At 44.4% G+C, this 25,978-nt stretch overlaps 1 protein-coding gene across 3 annotated transcripts in view; it reads left to right on the forward strand.

Moving 5' to 3' along the window:
• Positions 1 to 347: 347 nt before the first annotated feature.
• The window catches only part of PIP5K1B (phosphatidylinositol-4-phosphate 5-kinase type 1 beta), a 242,653-nt gene continuing 217,022 nt past the window's right edge, over positions 348 to 25,978 (forward strand). For 2 of the 3 annotated variants that reach the window (XM_029056073.2, XM_029056070.2), the window contains exon 1: positions 348 to 439. The gene's annotated coding sequence lies outside the window, so the exon portion shown is untranslated. The remainder of the gene's footprint in view (positions 440 to 25,978) is intronic. The other variant, XM_029056072.2, reaches the window with a different exon arrangement.

The raw sequence follows: 25,978 nt of genomic DNA on the forward strand, positions 1-25,978 counted from the left end.
AAACAAAACCAGTTAAGTCCTGTCCGTGGGTAAAGCTTCCCGTGAGGGTCTAACTGGCTAGCAAAGGCAGCCGTCTCATAGAGCGGCTGAGAAAGGGAGAGAGCCGGCTTGGAATCAACGCCAAACGCCCTAGAAGCCTTGAAAGTCCCCCGAAAAGTTACAGAACGACAACATATCTCCCTCCAGCTCCGCCCCCCAGCCTCGTCCCCCTATTGCCGCTTTCGGGTCCACAAGGTGCTACGCGTGTGTTGCCGGGAAGGAGGTGGATGGGGCGGGGTATGCGCGCTCGGGGGGCGGGGGGGAGGTGAATAAATGCCCGCCGTGCGAGGGTGCGAGGAGAGAAGGGGGGGACGCCCTCCCACGCGGACTCCAGGACCCTCGTGGCGGCGGCGGCGGCAGCGGTTGCCGCGGCTGCAGACCGGCCTCGCTTCCCTGCAGGGTGTGTGCGGGGATGGACAGAGGGGGAGGAGGGTAAAGGGGAAGAGCCGGGGCCGCCGCCACCGGGCGGGGCCTCTCCGGGCGGCGCAGTCTTGTCTGGGTCTGTCTTTTTCGCTCCCGCACCCGATCGTCCACACACTGCACCGGGGCCGGAGATTCGGAGTGACGCCGGCTGAACCCACGGTGCCAAGAGCAGGAAGAGGGAGGGAGGGAGAGACCGAGAGCCAGGCGGAGACGGAGAGACAGAGGGAAAGGAGGGAGGTGGGGGGAGCCGGCAGAGACACGGGGACAGAGACAGAGAGAGGAAGAGACGGGAGGGTGGGGAGGGGGAGAGTGAGAGCGAGGAAGAGGAGGCGGTCCCGGCCCCGTCCTGGGGGAGTTTGCAGACGTGCTAAAGGCGCCGGCACATGAAGCTCCCAGGGCTGCTGCCCTGAGCTCCGCGGCCGGGGCTGCACCGAGCTCGTTCGGCGCTACCGGCGGAGCTGCCCCATCCCAGTAACTTGCAGGCTGTGGCGCAACTGGTCGGGGAGCGGAGGTGGGCGCGGGAATCCAGCCCCAGGCTAAGGCAAGTTTTCTTTTTGTGCCCCCCCCCCCGGTCCCCTTCCCCTCCTCGCCCCGGCCGAGGGTTCCTCTCTCGGCGCCCCCTCCTCCTCTTCCTCCCCCCCGTCCCCCGGCAGGACTTGCCCTGCCTGCCGCTCGCCGGGGGTGGGGTGAGGAATCGGGCTTGTCGGTCTGGGAGCCCACTGGCCCGAGGGCTGTCAGCCGCTCCCGGATCCTTACCAGTCCTCCTCCTCCCCACCCATCCTCGCCTCCCGCCCGCTTTCCCCGCGTCCCCACCCCCGGGCTCCGCAGTGATGACACGGGAGGGGAGTCGGGGCGGGACACTTGAAGGAGCGCAGCCCCTCGGGGGCACGATCAGGTTCGGAGTAAAGGGCGGGGAAGAGGGCATCGGGGAGTTGGGCCCTTCGGGGGAGATTCCCCCTCCTCCTCCGGTGGGACAGGACGGGTGTTCTGGGTCTTTCTTATCTGGTCATTCTTTGCCGGGAAGCCGGATCGAACAGGTGCTGTTACGGTATGAAATGCTGCAATCGACTTCAGCGGGTCCCCTCCCCTCCCCCATTCGCTAAATGATGTTTCACATGCCGGGGTGGAGGGGGGCGCGGATTTCGGGGTTTGGTTCGGGCCGTCCCACGGTTCCTGACGCGGAGAGGTACGTCTGTCTGGCCCACCGACTGCCATCCGTGCGGATGAGACTCCGGGACCTTCCCTTCCAACAACGGGCGTGGGTTGGACAAGGTCGATTCCAACGGGATCCCGGGAACTTTAGATAGGTGGGTGCATTGTTTCGTTCAAGCTACTGAAATCGCTGCTTTGGAACAAGTTAAAGCTAATTACTTTATGGCGGTAAAGACAGTGTGTACAATAATGATGATGACATAAAAAACCTGGGCAAGCTGTGGGGCTAAGACACAGTGTGTACTACGATAATAATAATAACAAAAAAAAAAACCTGGCCGAGCTGTGGGGCTAAGACACAACGTGTACTGCAAAAATAATAACAGTATAAAAAAAAACCTCTTTGCAGGCTGTGGAGAATGGGGGCTCTCTATAATAATGTGCTTGTCTACCTCAGCGTGTCCTTTTGCATGAAGTACGGGCTGAGGTAGAGACAGGGCTGTGTTTGGGGAACACTCCTTTCCCCCCCTCTTCTCTGGTTTTGGAGACCTGCCCCTGTCTGTCACCGTTGCACATGTACTCTCAGTCAATCAGTCATTTTTATTAAGCGCTTACTGTGTGCAGAGCACCATACTAAGTGCTTGGGAGAGTACAGGGCAACAGAGTGGGTAGACATGTTCCCTGCCCACAAGGAGCTTACGGTCTACAGACACAGACACCACAACAAAACAACCTCCCTCCCCCAAACTCTCCCTTCCTTGTAAGAGAGTGAAGCTTTGCTGCAGCCGACCAAGTGGAAAGGGCAGAGGGCTTCATAAAACTTTAATATGATATCGTGGAAATGTGCTCTAGACAGGAAATTTTCTAGGTAAGAGGAGACACTGGAATAGGAGAAGTTGTGTTTTTTGTTTTTTTCCAAACTCGACTCTGCAGATGATCTAATAAACATCTTCTACAGTTACTGAGCCAGAGAATAATAGGTGTATGTTGATTCAAAATAATGTAGCCAGATGAGATTTTCAGTTCAGATTAATTAGGAGTATGCAAATCTAGTTTCTGAAGCAATAGATATCTTGTTTTTGTAGTTGTTTAGTATTGTATTTGCCAACCTTTGGCACTATTCTTTGCCCTGCACAATAGGTGTTATAAAATCTCACTGCAAATAAAATATCTGGGCATTTCAGTTCTCATTTTATTTAAACTCCTAAAACAAAAGAATACTCTTTGGGTGCCAAATGTGGTTGATGCTGGATCAAAACAAAATAGGTCTACATGGGATGCGTGGAGAGTAAGTTTACACTTTCTTAAATATAGAATGGTGATACAGATTGGAAGTGAACGATGTGGTAAGGCTGGTAAGAATAAAGATTTGCCTGGGGTTCCTGCCCAGGATGCTAACCATCTTAGCGTTTCTAGGTTTCTAGGTCTGTAAGGTTTCTAGGTTTCTAAGGAGGAAGTCAGGAAGGGATTCAGGCTATGGCCCCCTTCCCACTTGCCAATCTCCCCTGCTTCGCAACCCCTTGCCACCACTGAGTGCAAGAAAACATTTGAGTACTCTACTTCTTAACCGTGGCAGTATCATTGCTGTGATTACAGTTTTTACTTGGAAGTGTTCAGAGAGACAGCAGTTCCTGCGATGGACGTGTGTCAAATTTTACTTGGGTTTGCTGAATGATATCACCCAGGAGGAATCGATATCCCTTAAACGTGGGGAAACTTGCCATGCATTCGAGCAGTCATATGCTGTATCACAGGGTAGCTTGCCAAGAGGGAGCTAGGCTTCCTAGAGGTGGCAGGTACGGCAGTACTGGCATAAATATGGAATTCAACCAAGAAGTTTGTTCCCTTTTCCATATGGGAAACATGCCTGGGTGGTGATTATCTTTGGCTCAAAAGTCCCCTGAGTATACACGCTTGATGAAGCCAGTGCAAGACCCAGGAGCAGCCATTGCCTTCATCCCTTTATGAAAGATGGTAGCTTAGAGGAGGAAACTAACTTGTCAGTTTTTGTGTTTTGTTTTGAAAAGTGAGCAATTCTCACATACATTCATTCATTCCATCAGTAGTATTTATTAGCACTTACTGTGTGCAGAGCACTGTACTAAGCGCTTGGGAAAGTACAATACAGCAATAAACGGTGACCTTCCATGCCCACAATGAGCTCACAGTCTAGAGTGGGGGAGATGGACATCAGTACAGATAAATAAAATTACAGATAAGTACAAAAGTGCTTTGGGGCTGGGAGGGGGGAGAGCAAAGGGAGCAAGTCAGGGTGATGCAGAAGGGAGTGGGAGAGGAGGAAAAGTGGGGCTTAGTCTGGGAAGGCCTCTTAGAGGAAGGACGTTCCAGGCCAGAGGCAGGACGTGGGCTAGGGCTCGGTGGCGAGACAGGCGAGATTGAGGCACATGAGGTTAGCACTGGAGGAGTGAAGTGTGCGGGCTGGGTTGTAGGAGAGAAGCGAGGTAAGGTAGGAGAGGGCAAGGTGATGGAGTGCTTTAAAGCCAATGGAGAGGAGTTTTTGTTTGATACGGGGGTGGGTGGGCAACCGCTGGAGTTTTTTGAGGATCAGGGCAGGTCCAGAATGTTTTTGTAGATCGTTTTTGTATACATGTAATGATAACTTGGGCGATTCCTAAAGCCAGAGTTATGATTCCTTGTAATTCAGCATTTCCTTTAAAGAAATTAAGGAACATTTTGAGCTATTTTAGCCATCCTTTTGATCATGCTTTTTGTGTTACAGCTCTCCTCCCCGAAGCTTATGGTCTGTTTTCTTAGGAAGTTCCTCTAAATGACCCACAGGAGAAGTGCTTTGCACATTTACCGTTGGGCCCAACTCTATGGTGAATGTGCATTTTTGTAGCATGCTCTTGGAAACAGGCTTGTAAAAGCCTCAATATTTCCAGAGAACATCTCCTACTGACTTATCAACAGATGTCATTTGGCGGTGTTAGGAAGAAATTAGCAGTGCACAATTATTCTCTTCCCCTCTCCCAGCCTCATCGCACAAAATAAATGACTACTGGAACTTTGGAGGAGGCAACCAAGCAGTTCAGGTAGGGTCCTGCCTTCTCAAGTTTCTGTGAATCCAAGTGGACATGAAGGCAGTTTTTCAGTTGTATCACCATCTGGCCAGTCTTCTTTATTCCCTGCTCCTACCTCAGTGGTACTAGTCTCCTCCTCCTCCTCCTCCTCCTCCTCCTCCTCCTCCTCCTCCTCCTCCTCCTCCTCCTCCTCCTCCCCCCTTTCTCCTCCCCCCTTTCTCCTCCTCTCCCTCCCCTCTCTCTCCCCTTTCCCTCCCCCGCTCCCCTCTCCCTCCCCCTTTCCCCCTCCACACCCTCCCACGCCACTTGCTAATGAAAAATTCAATTTGGCTTTGTAAACAACAGGGCCACCCAAAGTACTTCAGGAATCCAGAAGTGAATAAAAACCTGGCCAATTTGAAAAACAAACACTAAGATGATGTTTTCAGTGAGCGTTTTCTTTCTTGCAGAAGAATAAATTCTAACTTTCCCTTCTCGGTAAGCTATTGTGGAAAGCATAATTGTGCACTTCTGCCTTCATCCTATTTCACTGCAGTATTTAATGTGGAGTTTTTGTTAAGGTACCTTGAACATAAAAGGTGCTATGGTGAATCAAAATTGGTTCTGTTTTGTAAATTGTAGTCTGCTGTTTTGTTGCACTTGCATATCCCTTTTCATCCAAGATCCTCAAAAGACTTGACAAATGTAAACTCATAAATCTAGCCTGGGTGACTCTTTTCTCTCTTAGGGAAATTTGAAGCAAAGTTAGAGCAATTGGAACAGGACTAACCATTTAGTCAAAAGGCAGAGCCAGGTGTAGACCAGCATCTGTGTTCCCTAATGGCTGCATTCATAAATTAGCTACTATATAATATTCTTTAGTCCAGCAAGATTAAACTATTTAGTGTGGTGAAATTTAGGGACAGCCACAGCATTACATTCTTAAGTCATTAGTATAGTACGTTGGCAAGATTTTGCAAAAGATCCTTTGAAAAAATGCTAGGTGATGTAATGTCAGAGTAGCATAAAATAGATAGGGTGGCCACTGATTACCCCCATGGATCTAGCCCTCACAGATACTGGATAGGCAGATGCATATGATGTCAAATGTGTAAACCTGGGCTGGCAGTATAGCACACAATAGCGTCATATGTTACCATTTTGCAGAGGTCTGTCCAAGGGCACAGTTCCTCACCGACCCACCCACCCCCATTCCCCCCTTGCTCCCAAGTCATTGCATTCCCCTCCCAGGTCCTTGTGAACACCGTTTCTGCTTCTGAGTTGGCGGCCAGAGCTAAGGTGGAGGAGGACGGGGCACATAATAACAGTAATAAAAATAATCAGAGCGATAATAGTAATAATAATAATTGGCACTATACTAGGCAGTGAAGTAGGTATAGGATAATAGTCTGTCCCACATGGGGCTCACAGTTTGAATAGAAGAGAGAACAAGTATTGAACAGGTATTGAATCCCCATTTTATAGATGAGGAGGTACAGAGAAGTGACTTGCCCAAGGTCAACATCAGGCAAATGGCAAAGCCAAGATTGAAACCCAAGTCCTCTGACTCCGAGGCCCATGCCATTCCTGCTAGGCCATACTGCTTCTCACCCAGACATCTAGCACTGTGTCCATATTGCACAGGGAAAGACCAATCAATCAATCGTATTTATTGAGCACTTACTGTGTTCAGAGCACTGTACTAAGCACTTGGGAGAGCACAATATAAAAGAGTTGGTAGACACATTCCCTGCCCACAGTGAGCTTACAGTCTGGAGAGGGAGATGGACAGTAATATAAATAAATAAATCACGGATATTTACATAAGGGCTGTGGGGCTGAGGGTTTGGGTGATGCAGAAGGGAGAGGGAGTAGGCGAAATGTGAGCTTAGTCGGGAATGTAATTTTAATAAAGCCTTGTAAATGGGGAGGGCAGTAGTCTGTCAGATATGAAGAGGGAAGGAGTTCCAGGCCACAGGCAGGACGTGGGCGAGGGGTCAGCTGTGAAATGGACAAGATTGAGGTACAGTGAGCAGGTTGGTGTTAGAAGAGATAAATGAGTGTGCTGAGTTGTAGTAGGAAATCAGCGAGGTAAGATAGGTGGAGAGCTGATTGCTTTAAAACCAGTGGTAAGGAGTTTCTGTTCATTGCAGAGGTGGATGGGCAACCACTGGAGGTTCTTGAGGAGTGGGGAAACATGGACTGAACAGTTTTTTAGCAAAATGATCTGAGAAGCTGAGTGAAGGCTGGAATATGAACTGGAGTTGAAAACCTACCCATACTCCATGCTGCTGTATGTATCATCTGCTCAAAGTGTCTCTCTTCTCTCAACATCTCTCCTCAAGACTCTCTAGTGGTTTTTCATTTCCCTCCACATCAAACACATCACATCACCTTCAGCTTCAAGGTTCCATACCAACACTCCCCATCTTACATTTTTTTAAATGGTACTTGTTAAGCGCTTACTATATGCCAATCACTGTATTGAGCACTGGGGTAGATATGAGATAAACTGGTTGGACACAGTCCCTATCCCATGTAGGGCTCACAGTCTATCTTAATCCTCATTTTACAGATGAGGTAACTGAGGTATAGAGAAATTAAGTGATTTGGCCAAGGTCACACAGCAGACAAGCGGCAGAGCCAGAAATAGAACTCAGGTCCTCTGACTCCCAGGCCCATGCTTTTTCCACTAGGCCATGCTTTTTCTCAACCCACTTCACTTACAACTCTCCAGCCTGCTCTCTCTGTTCCTCACCAGCCTAGCCTTTTAGCTTTACCTCATGCCTGAGTCTCCTGTCCCCTTGTTTAAGCTGTTCCACTTCAAGGCTCTCCATCACCTTGCCCCTTCCTACCTCTCCTCCCTTCTCTCTTTCTACCGCCCACCCCGCACGCTCCGCTCCTCTGCCGCCCACCTCCTCGCCGTCCCTCGGTCTCGCCTATCCCGCCGTCGACCCCTGGGTCACGTCCTCCCGCGGTCCTGGAACGCCCTCCCTCCTCACCTCCGCCAAACTGATTCTCTTTCCCTCTTCAAAACCTTACTTAAAAATCACCTCCTCCAAGAGGCCTTCCCAGACTGAGCTCCTCTTCCCCCTCTACTCCCTCTGCCATCCCCCCTTTACCTCTCCGCAGCTAAAGCCTCATTTTCCCCTTTTCCCTCTGCTCCTCCACCTCTCCCTTCCCATCCCCACAGCACTGTACTCGTCCGCTCAACTGTATATATTTTCGTTACCCTATTTATTTTGTTAATGAATTGTACATCGCCTTGATTCTATTTAGTTGCCATTGTTTTTACGAGATGTTCTTCCCCTTGACGCTGTTTAGTGCCATTGTTCTTGTCTGTCCGTCTCCCCCGATTAGACTGTAAGCCCGTCAAACGGCAGGGACTGTCTCTATCTGTTGCCGACTTGTTCATCCCAAGCGCTTAGTACAGTGCTCTGCACATAGTAAGCGCTCAATAAATACTATTGAAATACTATTGAAAAAAGCTGTTCCATCAATCTGTTAGCCCCCCAAATCCCCAGCTCTCTCCACCTTCAAACCCTTTCTAAAACCCCATGCCGCCAAAGAAGCTCTCCCCATTTTTAACTCTCAACTCCTTGAGTCACATAATAATGATAATAATGGTATTTGTTAAGTGTTTGTTATGTGCCAGGCACTGAACTAAGCACTGGGGTGGATACAAGGAAATCTGGTTGGACACAGTCCCATTTAGGGCTCACAGTTTCAATCCCCATTTTATAGATGAGGTAACTGAGGTACAGAGAAGTGAAGTGACTTGCCCAAGGTCACACAACAGACAAGTGGCAGAGCCGGGATTAGGACCCATGACTTTCTGAGTCCCAGGCTCATGCTCTCTCCACTACACCAATGCTGCTTCTGCATCAACCCATCAGCCATCTATAGTATTTACGTATAATTTTACCCTCCCTTGGGTCTTCTGTATATTCCTCCCTCAGGACTTAGGTATATTTGTATAATTAACTCTACAGTCAGTTTATTCGGATTATTTGTAAGTATTTGGGGTTGTTGTCTTCTCTACTAGAGTGTAAGCTCCTTGTGGGCAGAGAACCACAAAATGCCTCATGCTTCTGTTTGTACTTTCCCAGGCACTTAATTCAATGCATTGAACCCAGTGACCAATCAATAAAGACCTGTACTACTAAATCCAGACTGTTACAAAACGGGATCAATGGCCTCCTTAAATGTGGATGAGTGTTATCTTCAGAAAGACTCCTTGGTAGCTCCTCTATTGTTAAAAGCAATGTGTTTGGAAATTTAGTCAAGGATTTGGCATTGAAAGCTTTGTTATAGTACACTGGCAATAGAATCGGAGCACTAAAATCACTAGAGCTCTTCAAAATGAACCAACGCTTTCTCAAGTGAGTTGGAATCCATGAGTTTGAGCCTATCTTTCCCTGGTGTGGTTCCCCTGAAAGGGAGCCAGAGTTCAAAGGAGGAATTATAGTACTCTTGATATTCAAAGAAATTAGTGAAATTAATTCAATCTCATGATCAGAATGATTTAATGAAGAGTGAATTTTTGTTAGTCATTGCTAGTACGTTTATTTTGTTTCTTCAGTTTACGTAGACAAGCTGAGACAAAAGAAAAACAAACATGACAGCTGTAGCTAGCAAAATGCTAAGTAAATTACAACTTTTTCTGTTAAATTTGCCGATCCCCACGCTGTTTCATTGTCATTTCATTGTCATTATCCTCTTCACTGTCAACAAATATTGGGGTTGTCGGCAGCAGCAGGAAATAGGGCTAAGGTGGAGCTGACTGCCAGCAGAAGGGAGCAGACCAGAAGTAGTCCACGGTCAGGGAAACCAAAGTGGCATGAGTTGAGCTGAGACTAGGTGATAGATATTCATTGACTGAAGAAATTCTTAAAATAACTAAAGTTCAAGTCCTGTCAGAGCTAGGGTGTAAGGTCTTTCCTTTATAATATCATTGAACCTTAATGAGACAGGTTTTCCTGGTGCCTCCATTACTCCTTCATTCTAGATGGTATACTTTGTGGCACCAAAGGAGAAATGTGGTAGATAGAGGCGGAATTTAGTTTATGCAAAAGAAGGCCAAGAGGCAACTTAACTCTTTTCAAATATTTGAAAGGTGTGCCAGTGTGGTGACACCCTCATTTTACCCTAAAAAAATAAAAGTCCTACACAAGTAGTCAATTCAGGATACCAGTTGTCTGGTTCCCCTAGACAGCTCCTTTAGGGCAGGGGGTGTGTATACCAACTCCATTGTATTTTACTCTCCCAAATGCTTAGAGCAGTGCTTTGTACACAGTAAGCACTCAATCAGTCGATCAATAAATGGTATGGTCTTATTCTGTGCAGAGCACTGTTCTAAGCCCGTGGGAGAGTAGAGAACAGCTGAGTTGGTAGATACCTTCCCTGCCTCACAGAGGCACTCAATAAATCCCATTGATTGACTGATTGATTGATTAGTTGCTGAAAAAGCAGCAGCACCAGGATGTCTTAACAGCCCTATTTAGGAATGCTCTGCTCATCCCAAATGGAGACAGGAACTAGAAAAGGTGTCTCCTCCCCCCCGCCCCCCCCCCCGCTCAATTGCCCACCTCACTCAAATTAAGCTGGATTTACCAGCAGACTGTGTTTGACTGGTGAGTTGTACATTTGCTTGGTCAAAACCCAACAGCAGTAAATCCAGGGAAAGAACCATTGCATCATGGGACATCAGGATGTCGATAGGCGTCTGCTGTCAAGAACGACAGACGAGGCTCAAGTCTCAGGACTGAGCAAAGGAATGGATTGTAGTGCTAGTGATTTGATCAACCCCACACATACTCTCTCATTGCAGCCAGTTATCTTTCCGTTGGGGTATGAGGGCAGTGAGTAAGGGGTCATACAGGACCTCTTTATGGCCAAAGAGACTGTAGGGTTTCTGAATTGCCCACTGAGTTTTGAATTGGCTAAAGCTGTCAACCATTGGGGTGCTGAGATATGTCCACCTGATGTCTGGGGGAGCCAAGCCTGCTCTGTGTGCATTTTAGAATACTGGGGTGTCTTTTCACATCCAATAATCTCACCTAGGTGTGTCACACAACCCCTCTCTTAAATTCCTTCTGTCCCCCATAATCTTCCAACTCAGTAGATTTAGCACATCATCATCCAAAATCCTAGAAACAGTCATTCAAGAATTGTGGCTTGCAGATGACGACTCCCAAGAAGACATGGCAATGATTGTAAACCACCATTTGTTACATTCTGGTGCTACTAACTGAAGATAAGGCTAAAGAAAACTGAGGAGATGTTTCAACCTGTACCAGGGAAGTCATACACACAGCCAGAAATTCATATTGCCCTCTCAGAGCTAAAAGCTGTGGCAGAATTCTGTTACCCAGGCAGCACACCGACCAACGAGGTGATACTAGATGAGGAAGTAGAAAACAATGCAAAATACCAACACATCCTTTGGGAAACTGGTATCAGCCTTCGGACCACACTATAGGTCTCCAGAGCCGTAGAGTCGTCCAACCTGCTCTACAACTGTGAGACTTGGACCCCACACAAGCTTCGCAGTTCAACTGGCGTCATTTACTGGCCATAGCAAATATCAAATGGCAAGACAAGATCATGACTAGTGAAGTTCTGGAATGTTGTTAGCCTCCTATCATCAGAGCTATGCTCACCTTAACATGGCTACGTTGAGTGGGACACGTAAAGAGAATGAGCGGTGGCAGGACACCCGAACAGGTCCCGTAGGGCAAACTGAAATTGGGAAACTGAATGCAAGAAGGGCAAAGGAAATGTTTTACGGACACAGTTTAGACAGTGCTGCATCACAGCTGAAATCTGCCCCAGGGCTTGGCCTTATTATTAGCGTGGCTCAGTGGAAAGAGCATGGGCTTTGGAGTCAGAGGTCATGAGTTCGAATCCCAGCTCTGCCACTTGTCAGCTGTGTGACTGTGGGCAAGTCACTTAACTTCTCTGTGCCTCAGTTCCCTCATCTGTAAAATGGGGATTAAGACTGTGAGCCCCACGTGGGACAACCTGATTCCCCTGTGTCTACCCCAGCGCTTAGAACAGTGCTCGGCACATAGTAAGTGCTTAACAAATACCAACATTATTATTATTATTATTATTATGATTAACTGGAAGTCAGTTGTTGAGGATAGATTAGCATGGTGTATTGCTATCAAAGAAAAGAGTAGCTCTCTTCAGGCCAAATATTTATAATGAATGAGAGATAAGGAGGTAAAAGAGAAAACAGCACCTGGCACTGCAAAGCACTAAGCAAGACAATATAAAAATGACAGCCTTTGTGTGGCAGTGTAGCCAGGATTGCAGGACCCACATTGTCCTCTTCATTCATTCATTCATTCAGTCATATTTATTGAGCGCTTACTATGTGCAGAGCACTGTACTAAGCACTGAGAATGTACAATTTGGCAACAGATAGAGATAATCCCTGCCCAACAATGGGCTCACAGTCTAAACGGGGGAGACAGACAACAGAACAAAACAAGTAGATGTCAATACCATCAAGATAAATAGAACCACAGATATATACACATCATTAATAAAATAATAGAGTAATAAATAATATATAGAAATATGCACAAGTGCTGTGGGGAGAAGAAAGGGGAAGAGCAGAGACACACTCATAGGTGAACTTCACTCTTTCATTGTTTGTTTTTCTTTAGGGTATTTAAGAGCTGAATATGCACCAGGCACTGTACTAAACTCTGGAGTAGATACATAATACTAATAGTAATAATAATGATAATTGTGGTATTTGTTAAGCACTTACTAGGTGCCAGACACTGCACTAAGTGCTGGAGTAGATATAAGCAAATTGGGGCAGACGCAATGCGTGTCTTAATCCCCATTTTACAGATGAGGTAACTGAGCACAGAGAAGTGAAGTCAGATGAGTGGCAGCCCTGGAACTAGAACGCAGGTCCTCTTACTTCCAGGCCTGTGTCTTTTCACTAGGTCTTGTTGTTTCTTCACCTCTTCTTTGAAGCAGCGTGGCCTAGTGGAAAGAGCATGGGCCTGGGAGTCAGAGGACCTGGTTACTAATCCCTATTCCACCACTTGTCTACTATGTGACCCTGGGCAAGTCACTTAAGTTCTCTGTGTCTCAGTTTCCTCATATCAAGCGCTTAGTACAGTGCTTTGCATGCAGTAAACTTTCAATAAATATGATTGAATGACTGTAAAATGGGGTTTAAATCTGATTCCCTCCTACTTAGACTGTGAGCCCCATGTGGGAAAGGGGCCCACCTTCTGGCCCATCTTCTTCAGCTTGGGCTTTCCCTGTTTCCCATACCCCAGTCTCTCTCCTCTTTCCTTCTCATTCTTAATCTTGTCCTGCCTTTATCCACTCTTTCTGTTGACTTGCTTCCTGTCCTCCTCTTTCCTTCTCATTCTCCCTTTTCTCTCAATTTAACTTTCTCCTGCCTTCTCATTCTACTTCTAGCACCTACCCACACATGTGCAGAATAGTTATGGGCAGATGCAGATTCTTAATAGTAATATAAATTCAAACACAATGAACATGGACTATTGTATGATAGGGGAATCAATTTGAGCAATTTTTATGGTATGCAGACACAGTATTATGAAAAGCTTATTCTGGACTGTGAAACACTTTTCATGAAATGCCAGGGCTATTTTTCACAATTAGAGGGTAATGATGATTTGAATTAGGTTGAATTTTTGATGAGGCTTCTGTCATTTTTAATTTTTATTTTATGCATTCTTGATTCTTATTGAATACTGGAACTTCATTCCATGGATACACGAAATCCAGTGATTTCTGTAATTCAATTAGGAGCATAGTAAATGTATATGCTTATTTTTCTCAGAGTGATGGAAAACCATACACTGATTCTTGAACTTCTAAATGCATCACTTCACTTCTGAGCCTCAGTTACCTCATCTGCAAAATGGGAATTGAGACTGTGAGCCCCATGTGGGACAGGGACTGTGTCCATCCCAATTTGCTTGTGTGTGCCCCAGTGCTCAGTATAGTGCCTGGCATATAGTAAGTGCTTAGCAAATACCAAAATTATTATTATTATAATATATGGAAACAAGAAAGTAATTGCATCTTTACTTTGGCAAATCATTTTTAGGTTTTGCTCTTGTGTTTCCATTCCCAGCCTACGCATTTTAGGTGGTGTAGTGAAGCTCTGGGCAGAGCAGCTCATCTGTACCACCTAAGCACTGGGCTACTCACACCGGTAGCAAGCCCTTATGTATATATTTTGTATACTCTACTACATCTTCGTATTGTATTTGAGTTGCCCGCTTAATTATAATCTCCTTGAGAGCAACGATCATGTCAACTTATCCTTTTGTACTCTCCCAAGCGCCTAGGACGGGGTCCAATTTGATTAGCATGTATGTACCCCAGTGGTTAGTAGAGTGCCTGGAACATAGTAGACATTTAAGAGATACCATAAAAAAGTAGGGTATCTTAATAAATAAATAAATGATACTGATAAATTATACTGATTGATATGCTATATTTTGAGAGTTTCTAAGGACAGCCAATTCTTCTTTAAAGCAAGGCTTGGGTTCCTACAGAACCCCATGTTAAGGAAAACCTGCATTACAATACTCATCTCTTGCTCAACCCTGCTCACAAAAGCACACAAAAGTTTCTCCTTACCTTGAATCATGTTGTATCCAGACAAGTGTGCCTTGTCAGAAGGACATCCCCTATTTCTGCCACTATCGTCTATTTAGAGCACATAATGAAAACACGTATTGTGGCAGAACTGATTGAATTTGCTTAAAAATAACAGAAGAGCACTTCAGGTTTGGGAGTCAGAGGACTTGGGAGTCAGAGGACCTAGGTTCTAATCCCAGCTCCGCCACTTGTCTGTTTTGGGATTTTGGGCAAGTCACTTAAATTCTCTGAGCCTCAGTTACCTCATCTGTAAGATGGGGATTAAGGCTGTGAGCCCCACATGAGACATGGCCAGTGTCCAACCTGATTAGCTTGTATTTATCTCAGTGCTTAGTTTAGTGCCTTGCACGTAGTAAGCACTTCACAAATACCATTTTAAAAAAAGGTTTTTGATTTCTGTACTCTGTTTAGAAATTGAATTAAATTCCTTAAATACAACTTCTTGCCATGACAGATTCACAGGATAGAAACAGTAAGTTTTCTTAGAGCTCAAGAATAAGAAAACAATGAATATCTACCAATCAGCTCATGAAGAATTTTAGACAGAGAATTCAAGAAGTAGATTTTCTTCATTTCCTAAGTGCGACATTGAAATTTACATCAAAGAGAAATAAATAAGGCTCTGGTCAGAGTCAATGTGGTGGCATAAAATCTGACAAACTGACCAACATGCAGAATTTTATTGCAATAGGTGGGTAATGATGCTGAAATTGTAAAAATTTTAAAAAATCACAAGTTTTGCAAAAGTTTACTCTTAGTGGTGAAAGGGCCAAGGTCAACTCATGATTACCAACACTATCTTTCAAGTCCCAAGACAAAGGCATCATGCATGCACCCAAGGTCTAAACAATGACATCTCATTGATTGTTATCATCCAGTAGGGAAACTTAAGATATACAAATTACTTCTGTCATAAGAGGTTCAGAATGTGAGGGATTGCCCATTATGTGTCCGGTCCCAACTTGTGCCTGTCATACCACCAGCATATTGATGAGCAGCATCCAGTCACAAGCCTGCTTGTTGTTAGAGAAGCAGCGTGGCTCAGTGGAAAGAGCACGGGTTTGGGAGTCAGAGGACATGGGTTCTAATCCCAGCTATGCCACTTGTCTGCTCTTTGACCTCAGCAAGCAACTTAACTTCTCTGGGCCTTAGTTACCTCATCTGTAAAATGGGGATTAAGACTGTAAGCCCCACGCGGGACAACCTGATGACCTTGTATCTACTCCAGCACTTAGAACAGTGCTTGGCACATAGTAAGTACTTAACAAATATCCTAATTATTATTATTATTAAATTATTGGAGAATGAAGTCACCTACGGAAAGCTGTAGGATATCACAGCGAACCATGAAGAAGAATAATAATGTTGATATTTGTTAAGTGCTTACTATGTGCCAAGCACTGTTCAAAGCACTGGGGTAGATACAAGATAATCAGGTTGCCCCACATGGGGCTCACAGTCTTCATCCCCATTTAACAGATGAGGTAACTGAGGCATAGAGACGTAAAGTGACTTGTCCATGAAGGAATGCTTCTAAGGCATGTCCCTGACAAGCAAAAAAGTTACCACTAAGACTGGTTTGTTGGAAAACAACAGCCAAAAAATTAGCTGCAGCGATGCAAAACATATTTTCATTCATTCAATCGTATTTATTGAGCGCTTACTGTGTGCAAAGCACTGTACTAAGCGCTTAACACTGTACTTTCATTAACTTTTAGCACCACATGAGCTAAAGAACACACACAAGTTGGAGAATGTTAAGGCTGAAGAGATCCAGAGCTATGTTGACTCAAACCAAGGAAGCTTTAAGGGCCCTGTCCATGCTATCACAAAGCTTCTGAAGGGAACAGGTGGCTCCACCGTAATCATTTAAGGAAGGAGTCAAAAATCTCCTCAACACACCTTCCACCCTTTCCTTCATAAGATCTCAGTCTCAAAGTCCCAAAGAGCCCAGTCTTCAAGCCCATTTTTTGAGGAAGTCACTACTATGGTCAAAGCCCTGAAAAATAATAGGGCACCCAAATTTGGTAGCATTCCAGCAAATGGCCCTCTAAAACTCCTTGTGGGTAGGGAACATGTCTTCCAACTCATTGTACTTATTCTGCCAACTGCTTAGCAGTAAGTGCTCAGTGAATATCTTTGATTGATTGATTCTACCTCTTACCTGTGAATTATTTGGGTCTATTTTCCCTGTTAGACTGGTATAAGCATGTGCTTAAATAGTAAAGTATGTAAATTTGTGGGTACAAAATGTTGTGGGTGGCTGTAAGTCATAAGACTGCTAATTGTGGGCAGAGAGTGTGTTTATTGTTGTACTGTACTCTCCCAAGTGCTTAGTACAGTGCTCTGCACACAGTAAGTGCTCAATAAATATGACTGACTGACTGACTAAAATGCTGAGGTGGTAGTTAGGAATATATGACCTGGGGGAAAGCAAATTTAATTGGAAAATCTTCCTCGAGGAAGTAGAATTTCAGGAAAGCTTTGAGGATAGGAAGAGCTGTGGTCTAATGGATTTGAAAGGAAAGGAAGCACCAGGCAGCAGTAATGAGAAGCAGTGAGGCCTAGTGGATAGAGCTTAGGCCTGGGAGTCAGAGGGACCTGGATTCTAATCCCAGATCCACTACTTAACTAACTACTCAACAACTCTGGGCCTCAGTTATCTCATCTGTGAAACAGGGATTAAGACTGTGAGCTCCATGTGGGATATGGATATGTGGGATATTGTTTTTACGTTGTTCTTCCCCTTGACTCTATTTATTGCCATTGTTCTTGTCTGTCTGTCTCCCCCGATTAGACTGTAAGCCCGTCAAAGGGCATGGGCTGTCTTTATCTGTTGCCGACTTGTTCATTCCAAGCGCTTAGTACAGTGCTCTGCACATAGTAAGCGCTCAATAAATACTATTGAATGAATGAATGAATGAATATGGACCGTGTCCAACTTGATTAGCTCCTATCTATCTATCCCAGTGCTTAGTAATATACCTGGGACATAGTAAGTGCTTAACAATACCATAAAAAAGACAAAAACCCCCTAACAAACCTATACAAAAACAGAGGTGGGAGGCAGGGGTGTTGAGAATGAGACACAGCACAGAAGTTATATTGGGAGGATTAAAGAGTAGAAATTGGGGGTGGGAGAAGACTCTTAGCCCCTGGTGGGCAATGACCCTGTTACTTCCCTGTTTGTATTTATCAAGCATTTAGTACAGTGCTTTGCACCTAGTGGGTGCTCAATAAATACCATACTACTATTATACTCTTATATTATGACTTGTTGGGTTGATATGACTTGGAGTGTTGGAAATAAATGAGGGACAGATGTTTGGATGCTTCTCATAAGTGATATTGAACACCCTTTGACAGTATAGATGTTAATGAGATGTACATCGCCTTGATTCTATTTATTTGCTATTGTTTTAATGAGATGTTCATCCCCTTGATTCTTTTTATTGCTATTGTTCTTGTCTGTCCGTCTCCCCCGATTAGACTGTAAGCCCGTCAAAGGGCAGGGACTGTCTCTATCTGTTACCAATTTGTACATTCCAAGTGCTTAGTACAGTGCTCTGCACATAGTAAGCGCTCAATATTGAATGAATATAGATAAAGCTAATCCTGTCCTAAGATCCACTTCATAGAAGGAGGCTGAGAAGTGAAGGTGTCAAATTAGAGTACATCCAGCATAGAAGGGAATTGGAAAATGCACACACTTCAGTATCTTTATTATGGTTGATAATTTAGAAGCCTGAGGCAAGATGAGGGAAAATTGCCAGGGAACATCATAAATTGAAGGCGAATGCTGTGAAACTTATGGAAAAAGGAATATCGACAGAAATGAGAATCTATGCTTAGAGTAGAGGAGTGTGAAGCATGGACTTGTGGGCTTTCATTTGACATTTCTGTTGCAATGTGCAGAAGAGATAGTGGGAGCTTTCTGATCTTATAATGACATGAGCTGTTATCAGGAAGACAGTCTAAGGTAAAGGTGCTTAACTCTGTCCTTCCAAAGCAAGGATTCATTACAGAAGATTTTATTCGATAACCAATAGCTAGGCTATATGTGGGCATGGTTGAAACTAAGATCATTTCATTCTTGAAAGCTCATACTGAAAAAATTCTGTTTTTCTCAAATGGTATACCCTATTGGTATACTTAAGTACACACACACACATGCTTAAGATATATTTCTAATAGATTTCCCTTTAGAGGTGTGTTCTGGTTAGCCTAAGAAGTAGATCTGGGAAAATAGCATGTGCTATTTAACAACCACTCAAAAAAGTATGCTTTGTTTATCTGTAAATCTGTTCCTTCCGACTTCCCTCCCACCTTGGAATAAAGTGCAGGGACTTTGGAGGCTGCACTATAAATACCTTCAGGTGTGTACTTAAGTAGATAAGAGTGTGTCTTTAAGAATATTAGCCTAGAAAATATTATTTTAGGGAAATGCTCCCAAATAGTCTGCTGAGGGAGGAAATGAGTTTTGACATGATTATCCAGATGAGTACTGAATATTGGGTATAAGTTTAGTTGAGGAAAGTTTTAGATTGTGATATATGATAATGTGATGAGAATAAAGTTGCCTATACAGACAAAGTGATATGGAAGGTTGACAGTTATCAAATGAAGTTTGTTAAACATAGACCACCATCCTGGATAGTTCAGGTCCAAGTACTTCTGGTTTTTTGGTGTGTTTTTTTTTTTCAAAAGAAGATTTTTGACTTGAATCATTCCTCTAGACTGTAAGCCGGGAACATGCCTACAAATATCACTGAATGATTCAAATAAAAGCCTCAATTCTCCACCACATTTGCCTGCACAGACACAACCTCAATGTCTTTGTTATTGGATTGAGCAAGAAATGTAGTCAAAAGAACTCATTTGGTCATGGCTGGCAACCATGTAGTATGCCTTAGCTTGCCTTTCCTTGGGCCCTCTGGTCACCTTAGTTTGCCTTTCCGTGGGTACCTAAGGTGTAAATTAACCAGGATAATGATAGGAGAAAAATTCATGATACATTTGGTCACTAGCCTTTTAAGAATATTTTGGGATATATTTATGAATTTAGAAGCAAATAAGCTTCCCACACAACTTGTCTCCAGGTTACAGATTTCTAGTATTCTCAGCTAAAAGGCGGCCTTAACAGCTACTCAATCATTAACCAGTGATAGGATAGTGATAGGAAACTACATAACCTTTGTTAACTATAGCTACCTTTAGCACCCACCTATAGAGTCCTTCCTAAGCTCCTCCCCAATATACACAAGTTATTTGGTTACAAAGAGTTATGCATTATAAAGCTTTGCCCTTTCATAACCCATGTTTTAGCTGTGAATTTGAAGGCTCTTTTGAATATGGAATTATAGAAATTTAACATCACTCTGTAGAATTCTAAGACTCCTCTATTGTTTCTGATACACCTGGTTTGTGTGTGGTGGGGGAGGTGGGGCAGGATGATGCAGAAGGAAGAAGATTAGGATATAAGGTATAAAATGAATGATGTAAATTGGAGGAGCATATTTGAACCTATTTCTCATTAGACAATAATATATAGGTTTCTTTCCTAGCAAAGGACATATTTGTTATTTGACATTGCTGTGCTTGCAGCAAATGGACTTGGGGTGTAAAGTCTTCTGTATTGTGTCTTTTTGTATTTCATGGCTCTAAATAAATTGATTGATATTGATATGACTCATGTTTTTAACCCTACTATTGGCATCAGAGTTGTAATTCAAAGCTCTTTTTAGTGGGGGAAGGGAGAAAGTGGTTTGTAAAAGTTCTGAGGGGTAAAGATTGTGCCCATTTAGAGTTGTTTTTTTTAAGGCACTTGTTAAGCGCTTACTATGTGCCAGGCACTGTACTAAGCCCTGGGGTAGATACAGGATAATTAGATTGGACACAGTCCATGTCCCACATGGGGCTCACAGTATTGGTCTCCATTTTACAGATGAGGTAATTGGGGTACAGAGAAGTTAAGTGACTTGCCCAAGGTCACACAGGAGACAAGGGGTGGAGCCGGGATTAGACCGAAATCCTTCTGATTCCCAGGCTCGAGCTGTATCCATTAGGCCATGCTGCTCTTCATGTGCCACCCTTTTAAGGGATTTTCCATTGTTTTTAGCATTTTTGTAATAGGTTCCTAAGAAGTCTTTTGAGGTTAACTCCTTAACCTAAGTGTAGAGATGAGCACCATTTTCTTTGAGATGGGTTCCTAGAGGGATTCCTCCCTGCCCTTTGGATTGTGGGGCTGATAGGGTTGGAGCAAGAGTTGAATGATGTTAGTCTATAGAACCAGGTTGTAGTGTCAAAGCAGGAGGCAAATTTTCTGAGATTGGCAGTAGCTTTCCTTTTTCTGCTTTTCTCATCTAGAAACTGTGTACATAATTGACATTTTTTAATGTCTGAAGGCTGATATGTTTACTCGCAAGACATACTCCCCGTAGGAAACTTGTTACAGCAAAAATGGAAGCACAGGAAATTATTTTTAAAGTATTGCCAAAAAGGGTTTAAGTATAAGTGGAAACCACGTCTAGTAAGCCTACCTATTGCAGTATCAAGTGCCTAATTACAAAGCGTTCATGTGCCCCTTCCTTTCCTATTCCTCAGTTCCCCATTTTATCACCCACTCTGACTCACTCTGACTCACCAACTTTTTGGAAACTGTTTCAGGATAAAAAGTATAAAGAGCGAGAGAGAGAGAGAGAGTGTCCCACTTGGGTTAGATTGGACAGTAGGCCTTGAACATGCCTGGCCAATGGATATAAAGATCACGAGGCAGTACTGCTACATATGCTTGAACATACCATGTAAACATGTCAGTTCCAATTAATTAATCAATCAGTGCTATTTATTAAGCATTTTCTGTGTGCAGCACAATCAGTCATATTGACTGAGTGCTTACTGTGTGCAGAGGACTGTACTAAGTGCTTGGGAGAGGACAATATAACAGAAGCGGTAAACATATTCCCTGCCTACAAAGAGCTTACAGTCTACAGATGGAGATGAATGTTAATATAAATAATTAAATTACAGATATGTATGTAGGGGCTGTGGGGCTGAGGGAGGAGTGAGTAAAGGGTGCAAATCCAAGTGCACGTGTGACGCAGTAGGGAGTAGGAGAAGAGGAAATGAGGCTTAGTCAAGGAAGGCCTCTTGGAGGTGATGTGCTTTTAGTAAGTTTTTAAAGGTGTGGAGATTGATCGCCTCTTGGATGTGAAGAGGGAAGGAGTTTCAGGCCAGAGGCAGGATGTGGGCAAGAGGTTGGCGGCGAGATAGACAAGATTGAGACACAGTGAGTAGGTTGGTGTGAGAGGAATGAAGTGTGCGGACTGAGTCGTCGTAGAAAATCATGGAGGTAAGGTGGGACAGGGCAAGGCAATTGATTGCTTTAAAGCTGATGGTAAGGAGTTTCTATTTGATGCAGAAGTGGATGGGCAACCACCAGAGGTTCTTAAGGAGTGGGGAAACATGGACTGAATGGTTTTGTAGAAAAATGATCTGGGCAGCAGAGTGAAGTAATAATAATTAATTATGGTACGTGTTAAGCGCTTACTGTGTGCCAGGCACTGTACTAAGCAGCGTGGCTCAGTGGAAAGAGCACGGGCTTTGGAGTCAGAGGTCATGGGTTCGAATCCTGGCTCGGCCACTTGTCAGCTGTGTGACTCTGGGCAAGTCACTTAACGTCTCGGTGCCTCAGTTACCTCATCTGTAAAATGGGGATAAAGACTGTGAGCCCCACGTGAGACAACCTGATTCCCCTGTGTCTACTCCAGTGCTTAGAACAGTGCTCGGCACATAGTAAGCGCTTAACAAATACCAACATTATTATTATTATTACTAAGTGCTGAGGTGGATACAACAAATTGGATTGGACACAGTTCCTGTCCCACATGTTAGTGCAGTTACATATACACAATTTTCCCTGTGGAACGTCTGGGAAAGTATGTGCATGGAACCCCCTGCCACACACCACCACCACACACACATACACACACATGACTAGCTCCACTTCTCCAGATGTGAGTTTGGGTCTCCTCCTCCTCCTGACCCTATAGGTCGTTGGATTGGGTTCAGGCCCCAAAGTCCTGGGGTTTATCTTAGATTAGGTCAGGCTGAAAATGATCAGCCCATGCTGGGCTATAGCTTGTGACCCAGATAGTAGCTGAATCTCAGGAATATGTAAAGGATTTCACTGGTCCCAGGGAAGGCTAGAGGGGAAGGTGTTTCCAGCATTATTTTCTTCTGACCCGACAGATTCATTCTGGGTGGGTGTTGGCGGAGGGGGGGAGATGGAAAATGGAAAAAGAAAGTGAGGTACAGCCATTTTAGGTAGGAATGCAAATTGCAAATTATCTAAAACCCTTGATTGCATTATTTTAATGCCAACAAACTCACTGCACCTTGATCTCATCTTGCACCACCGACCCTACACCCATATTCCCCCTGTGACCTTGAACTCCCTCCCCCTTCATTTCCGAGAGATGATCACTCTCCCCATCTTAAAAGCCCTACTAAAGTCTCATCTCCTCCAAGAGGCCTTCCCCAACTAAGCCCTCATTTCCCCTATCCACTCTCATCAACTCTACTGTATTGCACTTCTCCAAAGTGCTTAGTAACACACAGTAAACACTCAATAAATACCATTGATTGATTGATTGATTGACTGATTATACAACCAGTTGCATATTTTCAGGAGATGCATTCTGATGGGGCTGGTTGGTACTGGTTTTGGATTCTTCTGTTTCATCTACTTTCTTTGTAAGACCTTTCCTCCCAGCATTTTCACCACTGGCTATAACCGGCAAATGACATCTTGTCTCCGAATCAGCTGTGATTGTCAGGTCAGAAGCCTGAGGGGCAGTATTTTGAGTAGGGTCCCTGGTTTCCCAGGTTTTCTACTATTCCTGGAGGCAACGGGGTGGATTTTTGGGTGATATTGCTGTCCAACCAGCCTTCCCACCCACCTACCGCCACCTCACACCACCCAACCCAAAAAACTTTAAAAAGTTAAGGACCTTTCCAAACCACTACAACTCTTGCCATTCCCATAGCACTGGGTCCTTTATACCCAAAGGGAATAACTCTTCATTCAGAGTTGGAGCAGTAAATGATTTGTATGAAGCATCTGAAAAAATCTGAAAACTTATATTTAAGTGTCTACAAGTGAAAATGAAGGGCAGAAAGGCAGTTAAAGGCTTGTTCAGTTCAGCAGACACGCAGAACAGGGCATGATCCTTGTGGTTGTTTGAATGCTGTCCAGAAACAAGTTAATCAGGTAACTTTGTGGTACAAACTTCACAGCGTTCCATATTTTCTCTTCCTGTATTTAATCACTCTGTTTCCTAAAACGGTTTTAGCAAATTGACATGTGAAGCAGCATGAAAAATTGCTGACCTAGAGGCCCTCACACATGTTTTTGTAAGACTTTCTCACCTTTTATCATTTACCAGTTTCTCCTTATTTTTCTCTTAGAATGATTAAATGGAAACTTTCATAGAGCAAAGAGCTGTTACCAAAACACACTTCATGAGGGATAGTCATGAGAAGCAGCGTGGTTCAGTGGAAAGAGCCTGGGCTTGGGAGTCAGAGGTAATGGGTTTGAATCCCAGCTCTGCCACTTGTCAGCTGTATGACTGTGGGTAAGTCACTTACCCACTGTGAGCCTCACGTGGGACAAGCTGATTACCCTTTATCTACCCCAGTGCTTAGAACAGTGCTCTGCACATAGTAAGCGCTTAACAAATACCAACATTATTATTATTATAGTCCTGCCAGTAGCCAGAAATTGTTGTTATTGTTATTATGGTATTTGTTGAACGTTTACTACGTGTCAAGCACGTTCTAATTGCTGGAATAGATACAAGTTCACTAGGTCAGACGTAGTCCCTGTCCCAAATGGGCCTCACAATCTAAGTAGGAGAGAGAATGGGCATTGAATCCCTATATTGTAGATGAGGAAACTGAGGCACAGAGAAGTCGAGAGGCTTGCCCACACAGCAGACAACTGGCAGAGCCGGGATTAGGACCCCAGGTCTTCTAACTCCTAGACCTGTTCTCTTTCCACTAGGCCATGCTTCCTCTCTCTCTCTCCTTTTCTCTTCCTACACTTCTTGCCATCCACCCCATCCTATGGCCCTGTCTACCATCTGTGGAGAGTTGAGTTTCAGGTGTTCTCTTAACCACCATCCTAAACCCCTGCTATCAAATCCTGTTACCTTTAGTTAGTTTGATTATGGGTTCAAATCCTGGCTCTGCCACTTGTCAGCTGTGTGACCGTGGGCAAGTCACTTAACTTCTCCGTGCCTCAGTTACCTCATCTGTAAAATGGGGATGAAGACTGTGAGCCTCACGTGGGACAACCTGATGACCCTGTATCTACCCCAGCGCTTAGAACAGTGCTCTGCAAATAGTAAGTGCTTAAATACCAAACAGTATTATTATTTAGCTTGCCTTTGTGATCTTTTACAGTTTCCTCAGAATCACCCCAGGAGACAGAATTCCTGCTCTTTCCTCATCTGAATTAATTTTGGAGCCACTAATATCTCCCTACTCACTTAGGCGTGTGATTTTAGAGTCTTTTCTTTACTGCTCTCCCGACACTGAAACCGTTGCTAAATCCTGCCCATTGTTTCTCCTTGAAATCTCTACGATTCATCTCTTCTTTTTCATGTCCAATCCTGAAAATTCCCCTTCACTTCGGTTTCCTCCCACTTGAACTGTTGCAAGATTTCCCTCTCTGACCTCACCACACTCCGCTCAACGCAACTCAAATTACTGTTGCTGAAACTACTGTTCTTCATCTACTGATGCATCTCTAAAACCCCCTTTTCTCGGTTAAATTTAAATTTCTCAACTCCACTTTCAGACCTCCCCTTTGCATTTCTCCTTTCCACTTCCCCTATTCTTCTGCCTGCCTTCTTCACTCAGTGCCAACCCTTCAGCTGGTCTTGTGTTCCTTTTAATTGTGGTATTTGTTAGGTATTTAACATATGCTAGGCACTGCCCTAAGCACTGAGGGAGGTAGGAGCAAATCAGGTTGGACACAGTCCCTGTCTTGCTTGGGGTTCACAGTTTTTTAGTCACACCTCCCTCTTCATATTAGTCCAGGCTGACACATTCCCTCAGATGCGCAACAGGATGGCCTCCTCTTCTTAGAACTGTTAAGTCACCTCCTTCCTTCTAGCTGTTCCTCAATTGTTTATTGAGCCTCTCACAAAACAGTGTACAGTAACAAGAATTAAGTCATCTTTGTTGTCGACACCCTTTACCACTTCTCCAGGAGGATCTTTATCTCTTCTCTGGGTTGGTGCCTATGAGCCTTTCGGCATTAACTGTTAACTCAGCCACAGGACACAGAACTAGAAGGACATAGAGGCTACTGGAAAGATCCTTCCCCTGGGAGTTGGGAAGTGAGAGTCTCGAATTCTGTTCTTTCCTTGCCACGGACTGTATAGTGTTGGTTAAGTCATCTGCCATCTCTTTTCCTTCATTTCCTTATGGCTAAAAGGCCCCATCTCTTGCAATTACATTCTTCTACTGATTGTCTTGCTGTGCCACTCCCACTCTGTCTTTGCCTCCACCTTCGCTACCTTCCAATAAGATAAGAAGTAATGAAAAAGAAAAACAAAGGGGCAAGTTCAGGACATCTTTTGCAGTTGCTAAATACCTCCTTTGGT

This window comes from Ornithorhynchus anatinus, chromosome X5, assembly GCF_004115215.2.
Source record: "Ornithorhynchus anatinus isolate Pmale09 chromosome X5, mOrnAna1.pri.v4, whole genome shotgun sequence".
Classification (NCBI taxonomy): Eukaryota; Metazoa; Chordata; class Mammalia; order Monotremata; family Ornithorhynchidae; genus Ornithorhynchus; species Ornithorhynchus anatinus.